The 12,275-nt window shown below is 43.2% G+C and overlaps 1 protein-coding gene across 1 annotated transcript in view; it reads right to left on the bottom strand.

The window, feature by feature from the left end:
• NDST1 (N-deacetylase and N-sulfotransferase 1) overlaps positions 1-12,275 on the bottom strand; it is a 329,606-nt gene that overhangs the window by 192,175 nt on the left and 125,156 nt on the right. The window lies entirely within an intron of this gene.

The raw sequence follows: 12,275 nt of genomic DNA, 5'->3' as shown, positions 1-12,275 counted from the left end.
GCTCATGTCTGAGACAGCCCGATACATACCCAGAATGTGGTACATCATCCCCCCCCCACCCCCCCCATCCATTAGATCACTAGACAATCTTTGGAACTTCAGAAAAGCTGTGAAAACCTTCCTCTTTATAAACCCAGCTCCTTGAAGACCCACGTCTACACCCCGGACGGATGGAATCCCAAAGACACCAAGCAAAAAACAAAAGGAATTGACCCCAAAATATCCACAAAGAAGAAAATCCAGAGAAAACAAAAAAAACAACAACTCTGTGGAGTGACGATGTTCCCAAATGGACTTTATTTGAAAGTATCAAAGTTCCAAAGGTACACTGAAATCATCCACATAAAATAATTCCATCCACATAAAAGTAAATCATCCACATCAGAGCCTTAAAGGACCTAGTCCGCTAGGGATACAGGACCCAACACGGTCCGCGTTTTGACAAAAAGTCTTCTTCAGGGGTCCCTTTATAGGACCCCCAGGGACCCCTGAAGAAGACTTTTTGTCAAAACGCGGACCGTGTTGGGTCCTGTATCCCTAGCGGACTAGGTCCTTTAAGGCTCTGATGTGGATGATTTACTTTTATGTGGATGGAATTATTTTATGTGGATGATTTCAGTGTACCTTTGGAACTTTGATACTTTCAAATAAAGTCCATTTAGGAACATCGTCACTCCACAGAGATTTTTTGGTTTTCTTTGGATTTTCTTCTTTGTGGATATTTTGGGGTCAATTCCTTTTGTTTTTTGCTTGTTGCTTTTTATTAAAAGCCCTTTCTATTGCAAATGCAAGCAGTGTCTCACTTCCGGTTCACCACACAATTGTTTCCCACGTACTCACCTTTATAGGACCCCCAGGGACCCCTGAAGAAGACTTTTTGTCGAAACGCGGACCGTGTTGGGTCCTGTATCCCTAGCGGACTAGGTCCTTTAAGGCTCTGATGTGGATGATTTACTTTTATGTGGATGGAATTATTTTATGTGGATGATTTCAGTGGACCTTTGGAACTTTGATACTTTCAAATAAAGTCCATTTGGGAACATCGTCACTCCACAGAGTTTTTTTTGGTTATCCCAAAGACACCACCTAATATAGCAAATGGAATCTCGCTATAACTCGCATGCCACCGCAAATATAACCTGAATTACTACCACAGTCTCTGACAACAAAGATGCACCCACCTGCAAAGAAAAGCTATTTCACTTTCAAGTATATCTACACTGGAAATGCTGCAATTGAAACCACCCCATGTCCGCTAAGTCTGTATTTGTAAGTCTGCATGTTATGTCTATGTTGTAATTGCTGTAATCTAAACCCCTTTGTCCATGCTGTAAAGTCTGTATGTCTAACGAAAATTTGTCCTACTCATACTATGGGCAGGATTCACTAAAGTCCCGAAATCTATCCGATTCATGTCCTATCCGTTTCCGAGTCATTGTAGCCAATCGATTCAGTAAAGCTTGTCCATGCAAATGATCCAATCGTAAACACGCCGCTATTAGCGCTGAAACATCGATCGACGCGCGTGCGCACTGTATCCTGTTGGTTTTGAAGCTCTTTAGGACTTCTTTGAAGCATGTGCTAGCTCTTTAGGACTTCACTGCGTAGAAATGGTGCGTGGTTTAATCGTGGACCTAATTAGCAGGCTCCGAATGCGCCTACCGCAAAGCATTGTTGTCGTAAAAAAGGAAATATAAGGAAGTCTTCTTTGCCAACTGTTATTTTTCTGAAGTACTGTTGCAAGCTGTTATATAACGCCTACAAATTCCAGGAGGCTGTGGGTCTCTATCTGCCGTGAAGCATGTAGCAACCACTAGCAACACCCTGGTGTCACATGCACGCGACAATCCAGATGGAAGGAAGGGGGGAGGGATAGCTGGCCCATAAAAGTTTTATTTGATTTTGGATTTTTTTTTGTTATTTGGCATTGATATTTGAAATGTACAATGCGCAAGGAGAGCACGGGGTTAATCCGCGATTTTCTCGCCATGCGCATTCCAAATCCGAGATTCACTCCCGTGCTCGCGATACGCATTCCAAAAAAAAGATTTCTAACGCTTATGTACATGAAAGTTTACATATATTTAAAGTTTAGATATATTTGGGATTTTTTGCGGGGTAGATATATATTTTTAATGGGGTTCTTAACATGCACACGGCAGTTGCTAGGCAGGAATAGTCGGCGAGGATGTAAAGCGACTGGTCCTCAGCGGTCGAAATGTTTTGGATCGGAAAGGCCAGTCGGTTTGGACGAAATGGTTCCATGAATCGACGCATTAAGAAATTTACATGCCTTTTTACTCATTTGCATGCGCAGATCGGATCGAGTGCGGATGGGGGTCTGGAGGAAGGCTAGTGAAGCGAGCCGGAGCCGGAAAGTGAGCGCAAACCGATCGGTACACGATCGGTTTGCTTAGTGAATCTAGCCCTATGAATGTACTCCTGTAACCCGTTCTGGGCTCCTTTGGGAGGACAGGCCAAATAAATGACTAATTAAATAATGCCGTTGTACAGGGCCATGGTGAGACCTCATCTGGAGTACTGTGTGCAATTCTGGAAGCCACATTACAGTAAAGATGTGCGCAGAATTGAATCGGTTCAGCGGACGGCCACCAGGATGATCTCGGGGCTCAAGGGTCTCTCGTACGAAGAGAGACTGAACAAATTGCAGCTCTACACTCTCGAGGAACGTAGGGAGAGGGGAGACATGATCAAAACATTTAAGTACCTCACGGGACGTGTCGAAGTGGAAGATGATATTTTCTTTCTCAAGGGACCCTCGGCCACAAGAGGGCACCCACTCAAACTCAGGGGCGGAAAATTTCATGGCGACACCAGAAAGTATTTCTTCACAGAGAGAGTGGTTGATCATTGGAACAAGCTTCCAGTGCAGGTGATCGAGGCAGACAGCTTGCCAGACTTTAAGAATAAATGGGATACCCATGTGGGATCCCTACGAGGGTCAAGATAAGGAAATTGGGTCATTAGGGCATAGACAGGGGGTGGGTAAGCAGAGTGGGCAGACTTGATGGGCTGTAGCCCTTTTCTGCCGTCATCTTCTATGTTTCTAAACATATGGGGGGAGGGGTTTTGATGTATGTTCATCCCCTCCTTCCCCACATGAACCTGTCTTATGTTCCTGTACGGTTCTGCAGCTTTCACGTTTGGCGCTCTGCTGAGGAAGCCTCCATCCCTTCTCAGAAATGTCACTTTCAGAGCATTTTAGGACAAAGAGTGCTCTGATACCCCGAGGACATGGCCTTCCCTTTTGTGAACAGAAATCCAGCACTGATGGCAGGGAAAATACAATGGTACTAACCACTTTTGGGGAAAGCAAAAACTTGCACTTTAAAATGTCCCAAAAATGAAGCATGCCTCAGTGTTTTTCTAGATTGGTGACATCATGAGATCCTGAGTATAAGAGCAGATGAGGCATAATTTAATGGAGGCATCCGGTCGACTGTCTTCCTTTTTTATTTATAAATTAGAACAAGTCATTAATTATACCTTAGTTACATTTCTTGTCTTGCAGCTTAAAAGGCATACTCAGGAAGCTAAGGATAATTAAAGTTATGATCTGGATTGCTCTGCCTGAGTGCAAATTACTACTATTACGATTTGACACTTCCACAGCGCTGTACATTTTGACATTAAATAGTCTCTGCTCAGAAGAGCTTACAGAGGGATGGGGATGCAGAACCCAAGGTGAGAAGAGTTAGGAGGTTCTACTTGGGGGAAAGACCACGCTCAGGACAATGAGAGATGTGCTGTATAGAAAATGTAGTTACTTACCTGTAGCATAGGTTCTCCGTGGACAGCAGGATAAGTCAGCTGGCCAATTGGAGCTGCCGGGGTCATCACCCATCCTGCTTGTCCTAGGAGAGCCATACAGCCAAGTAGGTACATCATCTCTCATGTTCTTTCTCACTTTGGTGCTGTCTTTCTATTGTTTTTGGGCCTTCAGCTGAAATTATAACAGGCTAGTACAGTGGTCTCAAACTCGCGGCCCGGGGGCCACATGCGGCCCACCAGGTACTATTTTGAGGCCCTCTGTATGTTTATCATAATCACAAAAGTAAAATAAAACAGTTTCTTGATCATATCTCTCTTTAGCTATAAATGACAATATTATTATTAAGACTTGGCCAAAAGGAAAGATTTATAAACTATGAAGAGTTTTACCTCATGCAAAATTGTCATTTCTTTAATAAGACATTAATTATTTTTTCTGCGGCCCTCCAAGTACCTACAAATCCAAAATGTGGACCTGCAAAGGGTTTGAGTTTGAGACCACTGGGCTAGTACGAGGGGGTGCTGGATAGTTCTCAGCCCTACCAAGAAGAGAATGACATGGATATGATTCAATCAATGATCTGAAACAATGTAAAAAACATAGAATTTTGTTTCTGCAAATTGGCACTTAAGGAAATAAGAGAACACTCTTTTCAGCCCTTGACTATCATGAACTTCTATGAAAGCAATATAGCTACAAGGAAATTTTGCATGAACATCGGATGAACTACGGCAAATGCCTTTGGCTAATGCTGGCGTTTTTATCGGCAATTGGTGATATTATGGACAGTGAACTTTGAAAATGTTTTTTTTATTGTTAGGGGGGAAGGGAAGGGATTATATCAAGTTTATCAAGTTTATTAACAAAATTTGATTAATCGCCTATTATAATCACTAAGCGATGTACATAACAAAAATATAATAAATTAAAAAGAGGTTCACAATTTAATAACAAACAATTAACTTAAACAAACATATAGCTGGGAAGGAAAGGATAAAAGTTACAATTATCATTTGGGGTAGAATAGTGGAAATAACAATAGGTAAAGGGACGTAAAAACTCAGCAATTATAAACATGCAATGCTTTAAAAGTTAAAGGCATCTCTAAATAAATATGATTTTAAAGATTTTTTAAATACTAAAATATCTTTTTCTTTGCGAATATATTGAGGAAGGGCATTCCACCATAGGGGACCTGTCACAGAAAATATGTGATTATATATGAGGTTTGAAGTCTTCCAGAATATTTAATGAAGTTTGGCGTGCAATATTAGAAAAAATAAGTTTGTATTAGAATTTTACTGGCTTCTTTGTATGTGATATACAGTACTCTCCCCAAATTCACGGGGGTTTCGTTCCAGGAACATCCACGAATTTTGAAGAACCGCGAATACGGTTTTTCAGCTGATCGATGGCAGGAGAGGGCAGCTGGGTCGCCGGCATGTACTTAAATTGTACTTACGAAACCGGGCACATTTTCCGACCGCCTCTTCCTGGTACTAAAGTCATGGTTACACCAATCAGGAGCTGCTTTGATACGCCAGATAGCGTGTCAAAGCAGCTCCTGATTGGTGTAACCATGACTTTAGTTCCAGGAAGAGGCGGTCGGAAAATACCGCGAATTACTGAGATCATGATTTGCGAACTGAGAATTTGGGGGGGGGGTTTACGGTACCCCTTTCTTTACCAACGCGTAGCGCGGGTTATAGCACCGGCAGCAGCAGTAACTGCGCCGACGCTCATCAGAATTCTATGAGCATCGGAGCAGTTACCACCGCTGCCTTTGCTAAAACCCGCACTACGCGTTAGTAAAGGAGGGGGATAATGAATATGCATGAGACAGATTTGCATATAATGGAGGTAACAAGCATGCAAATCTATTCTTTAGTGATATCCTGAAAACCTGAATGGCTGGTGGTCCCCCAGGACAGGTTGGAGAATCAATGCTCTAGGTCAGTGGTTCCCAACCCTAGAAACATAGAAGATGACGGCAGATAAGGGCCATAGCCCATCAGGTCTGCCCACTCTACTGACCCACCCCCAAGTCTACTATCATAGGGATCCCACTCCTGGTGACAGGTTCCCTTGGCTTAACCCTCTAAGGGATCCCACATGGGCATCTCATTTGCTCTTAAATTCTTGCACGCTGTTTGCTTCGATCACCTGCACTGGGAGCTCGTTCCAAGGATACTGGAGGACCAGGCCAGTCGGGTTATCAGGATAGCCCTAATGAATATGCATGAGAGAGATCAGCATATCACGGAGGTGCCAGGCATGCAAATCTGCTCCATGCATATTCATTAGGGCTATCCTGAAACCCGGACTGGCCTGGTAGTCCTCAAGGACAGGGTTGGGATGGATGTACTTGGGCGGTCTTTGGATTTGGTGCTGTCATCTCTTCAAATTTTCAGGTGTTTTTGGTGGTGGGTATTCAACAATGGAATGCCTTAACTTGTTCATTGTTTATTAAGCTCTGGAAAAATTTTTAAAACTTATCTTGTTCTCTGAAGCATTTGATTGAGCATGTTATAGGGCTCCTTTTACAAAGCCGTATCAGGGCCTTAACGCGCGGAATAGCGCACGCTAGCCGCTACCGCCTCCTTTTGAGCAGGCGGTAGATTTTCGGCTGGCGCATGCTAATCCGGTGCGTGCGTTAAAAACGCTAGCGCACCTTTGTAAAAGGAGCCCATAGTCGCTGAGATATTGTACAATTTTCCTGCTCTGTAGCCTGTTTGATTTGTCTTTGTTTTATGATTGAATTTTAATGTTCACCCGTAACCCACCTACAATAGTTGGATGGGTGAGATATAAACTTTGAATAAGTACATAAGTGCATACCGACAGAGAGGTATATTTTCAAAGCACTTAGACTTAATACAAAGCTCCATAGTAACCTATGGGACTTTGTAGGTCTTAAGTGCTTTGAAAATGAGCCCCATCTTGTAGCCAAGAATGTGCATATCTTCAAACAGCAAGGCAACAAGAAAAAAAAAATCCATAGCATCAGTTAGCAGAATGAAGCATCAGATAAACCGGAATTTATGGTCCTTAAATGGCCCAGTAATCGAAGACTTATAGGGTTCTAATACCATCAGAAGTGCAGGCTTATCTGGGAAGCAGCTGCTCCAGTGTTTTGCTTTAAAGCAAGTTCAGATAACAGGAATCATTACTTATTTAAAACTATTTCTGTTTCACCAATCGTCTGTGTAGTTGGTGGATTACAGAACTACATCATATTGAAAAAAACATTAAAACACCACAAATACGATTCAAACAAAACAGATCGAATAACACATTACCATAAAGACATTAATCACATTTAAGCATACATATAACAATAACCGATGCAAAAAGCTTCTGGAATAATATCTTTTGCTTTATTCCGGAAAGTTCTGAAAACATTGTTGTTTGCTAAACATTTTGGAAATTAACTATTTCAGTCTACTTTTTCTTGTCAAATTTATGTATTATGTTTCTACATTATTGTAAACCGAGTCGAGCTCCTCTTGGTTGATGACTCAGTCTATAAAACTAAGTTTTAGTTTAGTTGGTTGTGTTAATTGGTAATATATTCTATTTTTTCCTATTTCCGTTTTCCCTCTTTTTTTTTTTTTAACATTTCTCAAAGTTACCACAAGTTGCTCTCTAACCTATGACCTGAAATAGGACCTGAATGGAATTCTGCCTCAGGCCTCTTCTGTAGAGAGTTTAAGAGCTGCGTCAGATTTTGTATGGATTTCCACCCAGACATCGCCTTGAGCACCAATGTAGTTCATAAATGGGTTTTTTAAAAAAAATTAAAGATGCTTTGTCATGTTAAATATTTGTTAGAACTTAATTACTGTTGTTCAAGCAATGGTTCAAGCAATGGGGTCCTTTTAAAAAAGCTGCGCTACCAAGCCGCCCGTTCTATTCCTATGGGTGGCTTGGCATCTAGTGGGCATTGCTCAGCAATGCCGATTTATAAAAGCCTGGCTTAGACTATTGTAATATTATTTATAATAATAATAATAACTTTATTTTTCTATACTGCCATAGTCAAATGACTTCTAGGTGGTTCATATTGAAAGAAGGCTGGACAATCAGCGAATTATAGAATGCATGAAGAAAAGATGTTACATAATAAATTGGAGTTACATAGGGAAAGAATACATGAGACAGGTCTTCTAGTTAGGCAAGGAATTGATCAAATAGAGCGGTTTTAATTGATTTTCGGAATGCGTTGTAGGTCTGTCCGGCTTTATTATGTGGTTTCCCAGCCAGGATTGCTGTCTGTTTGCTTGGAACACGAAGGTCCTGTCTAGGAAGGATTTGTATTTGCAGCCTGTGATCTTTGGGTAGGCAAAGATGTTTTTGTTTCTGGTGGTACGTGTGGGGTTGTGTAGAGCAGTGGTTCCCAACCCTGTCCTGGAGGACCACCAGGCCAATCGGGTTTTCAGGATCACCCTAATGAATATGCATGGAGCAGATTTGCATGCCTGTCACTTCCATTATATGCAAATCTCTCTCATGCATATTCATTAGGGCTAGCCTGAAAACCCGATTGGCCTGGTGGTCCTCCAGGACAGGGTTGGGAACCACTGGTGTAGAGTGAAGTGTGTTTGCAGGTAGGAAGGTGCTAGGCCCCAGACTTCTTTGAAACAGATACATGCAAATTTGAACAGTATTCGCGCTTCCACTGGTAGCCAGTGCAATTTTTTGTAGCAGGGGCTAATGTGGTCTGTTTTTCTCAGTCCGAAGATCAAGCGAACTGCAGTGTTTTGCACTAATCTTCATTTTTGTACTTTTTGGGGGGGATACCCAGGTAGGCAATGTTGCAGTAATCTAGGATCTAAGATAGGATCAGCAACTGCACCAGTAATCTGAAGGATGTTGTGTCAAAGTATGTTTTAATAGTCCTTAGCTTCCACAGCGTGTAAAAGCATTTTTGTGTGGTCAGCCATGGCTAAGTGTGTATCTAGTGTGATGCCCAGTATTTTTATGGTTTTGGAGATTGGATATTCGGGGTTGTTTATTTTTAATGACGTTTTCGTTATTTTGTCGTTGGGGCTGTGTCTCCCAGAGAAACAATTAAGGAGATTACAAATTGTGGGAAATGCAGTGGCTAAATTAATAGGGGAGGCCATGCCATGTTTGAAAAATTCATCTTGGTTCCCCTGCAAAGCCAGAGTCAAATGTAAATTTCTGACCTTGATTTATAAAATCCTTTATGGCTTGGCCCCTGCTTATCTACAAAATTACGTCCAATTATGTCAGCCAAAGAGGATTCTTACATCACTGAATAACATTAGAATGGCAATTTCTGTTCACTCAGCATGCTGGTGAAAAAGACATTTAAAACGACTGTACTTGGTAGAGGAGGGGAAGTTTGGCGCTCTCCACTTTTGGGAATTAGACTGGCAATAAAGGTTTTTTTGGTTTTTAAAAAAAATCTTTATTCATTTTTAAACTTATAATAAGTGTGATAACATATCCATACAAATAACCATAAATATATCACTTAATAATCAACAATGATACATATAACATTCTCTTATCTTCCCCCCTCCCCACCCTTATCTATCATATAATCAATACTTATACAACATGTAACAATAAAAATGCCCTCCCTCCCACCCCATAATTGAACTTGTAAATTTAAGGGAAACAAGATTTTTCTAATCATTACAATACTTTGTTAATGGCTCCCAAATATCTTGAAATTTCCTGAAACAACCCTGTTGTATTGCAATAAGTCTCTCCATTTTATAAATATGACATAAGGAGTTCCACCAAAAATTATAATTTAATCTTTTCCAATTTTTCCAGTTATATGTAATTTGTTGAATGGCAACCCCAGTCATTATAAGTAATAATTTGTTATTATTTGTAGATATCTGACTTTTCGACATTTATGCTGGGTTTTACTAAACTGCGGAGGAGCTTCATACTGCGGGCCGGCGAGGTGAATGCTTTGACGCTCATAGGAGGTGAATGAGCATCAGAGCATTTACCTCACTGGCCTGTAGTAAGAAACTCTTCCGCAGTTTAGTAAAAGGAGCTTTTAGGGCAGGGGTGTCAAAGTTCCTCCTCGAGGGCCACAATCCAATCAGGTTTTCATTGTATGCTAATAGATCTCATGCATATTCATTGTGGAAATCCTGAAAACCCAACTGGATTGCGGCCCTTGAGGGGGGACTTTGACACCCCTGCCTTAGGGTCAATCTGGCTTTTTAAAAAAGTATTTTGAATGGCAATCTCTGTTTTTGCCTGAGCCCTAGATTGATATCTGCTGAGTGACTGATTGTTTTCTTTGGATTCTGTAGAGATTTTAAATTGTTTATCTGATTGTATTATTTTCTTAGTCTGAATTGTTCTCCGCCTAGAACTTGATGGTGAAGCAGATTAAAATTAGCAAAGTCAAATTAAATTAAAGCACTTTGGGCCTTTTGAGACTACCGTCAATGCCAGTCTAAAAGTGTGGCACCATTTGTGTTCCTATTTTACTACTGAGGCAACAGGATTACAAAGCCTTTAAAACAGGGGTCTCAAAGCCCCTCTTTGAGGGCCGCAATCCAGTCGGGTTTTCAGGATTTCCCCAATGAATATGCATGAGCTCTATATGCATGCACTGCTTTCAATGCATATTCATTGGGGAAATCCTGAAAACCCGACTGGATTGTGGCCCTCAAGGAGGGACTTTGAGATCCCTGCTTTAAAAGGTCAGAATTTGAAGAAAAGCTAAGCAACATCCTTAAAGACTCGAGGAAAACATCCCAAGTCTTGATCCATACAAAGTTTGCTTAAACTAGATGGGTTAAACCCAGGACTGAATCAACCCTATTAGGCAAATCCAGATCCAGTTGTAAACCCTAGCTGAAATATGGTTTGCATCTTCTCTGGTATATCAAGAGCTTGTTATAAATAAATAAATATGGTGAGTCATAGAAATGGGCTGGGAACATTTGGAGTCATTCCAGCTTTCATTGTGAGATTAATTAATCATATGTGAGCAGCTAAAAAAAACCTCTAAATTTTAACTCTACAGGTAACAGAAAACCTCAGGTATGTGTGATTGAGCTTGGCATAACAAACATCAGTGCGGTGGGATCGCTGACATGTCCCCAGGGATCCCTTCTCCAATCTGCATCAGCCCAGGTGTGAGAAAGAGAGAGCATCCTCCCACTCCAGAAACTGGTTTCCACGGTGATTCAAGAAAAGAAGAGCGACACCAAGGCCAAAAAGTTTGTAGTTCCGGCTGCATTCCCCACAAAATTAAAATCTGTGCAGAAACATTCACAACCCTCACCAAAAATGTCCACGGCCCATCCCCGCCCGTCCCCGCCAGGATCCTCTCCGTCCCCACCCGATCCCGCCAGGATCCTCTCCGTCCCCACCCGATCCCGCCAGGATCCTCTCCGCCCCACCCGTCCCCACCAGGATCCTCTCCGTCCCCACCCGTCCCCGCCAGGATCCTCTCTGTCCCCACCCGATCCCGCCAGGATCCTCTCTGCCCCACCCATCCCCGCCTGGATCCTCTCCATCCCCACCCGTCCCCGCCAGGATCCTCTCCGTCCCCACCCGATCCCGCCAGGATCCTCTCCGTCCCCACCCGATCCCGCCAGGATCCTCTCCGTCCCCACCTGATCCCGCCAGGATCCTCTCCGTCCCCACCTGATCCCGCCAGGATCCTCTCCATCCCCACCTGATCCCGCCAGGATCCTCTCCGTCCCCACCCGATCCCGCCAGGATCCTCTCCATCCCCACCGTCCACGCCAGGATCCTCTCCGTCCCCACCCGTCCCCGCCAGGATCTCTCCGTCCCCACCCGATCCCGCCAGGATCCTCTCCGTCCCCACCCGATCCCGCCAGGATCCTCTCCGTCCCCACCCATCCCCGCCAGGATCCTCTCCGTCCCCACTCATCTCCGCAAGGAAATACCTCCATCCCTGCCCGTCCCCATAAAAAGCAGCAATTTCTTCTGACAGGATCATCAATTCCACAGTTTCTTTTGTGTTTGCGTTGCTGTTTTCCTTGTGGAATCTCTTTGGTGGAACCCCTTTTTTGTTTTCTGTTCAGGTAATTCACTTATAAACCCCCCTCTTTTACTAAGGCTGACATGTCCATTATATTATATGGACGAACCCTGCTTCCAAAGCCTTCCATCCCCGTGGGAGTCCCGTGGGCCAGAGGAGGGTCCCTGTGGGATTCCCGTGGGTTAGGGGGGATTCCCACGGGACCCCCGTGGGATCCGCGGGATTCCCGGGATCCCCGTTCCCGTGCAGACCTCTATTTTTGACTCGGTGGCTTCCTCCATGGCTTCTTTAGAGTTCTTACTGGTTCAGAACCAAAGCTGAAATCTGTCCTCACAAGTCACGAGCAACTTTTACTAGGGTTACCAGATTTTTAGTTAAAAAAAAGAGGACGTGTGGCCCTGCCCTGTTCTGAGCCTGGCCCCGCCCCTATTACACCCTCCGCCCCCTGGCCCCACACAAACCTCGTCC

This window comes from Geotrypetes seraphini, chromosome 18 (assembly GCF_902459505.1).
Source record: "Geotrypetes seraphini chromosome 18, aGeoSer1.1, whole genome shotgun sequence".
Taxonomy (NCBI): Eukaryota; Metazoa; Chordata; class Amphibia; order Gymnophiona; family Dermophiidae; genus Geotrypetes; species Geotrypetes seraphini.
Note: the sequence above shows the minus strand (reverse complement) of the source record. Positions and strands in the feature narration are given on the sequence as shown.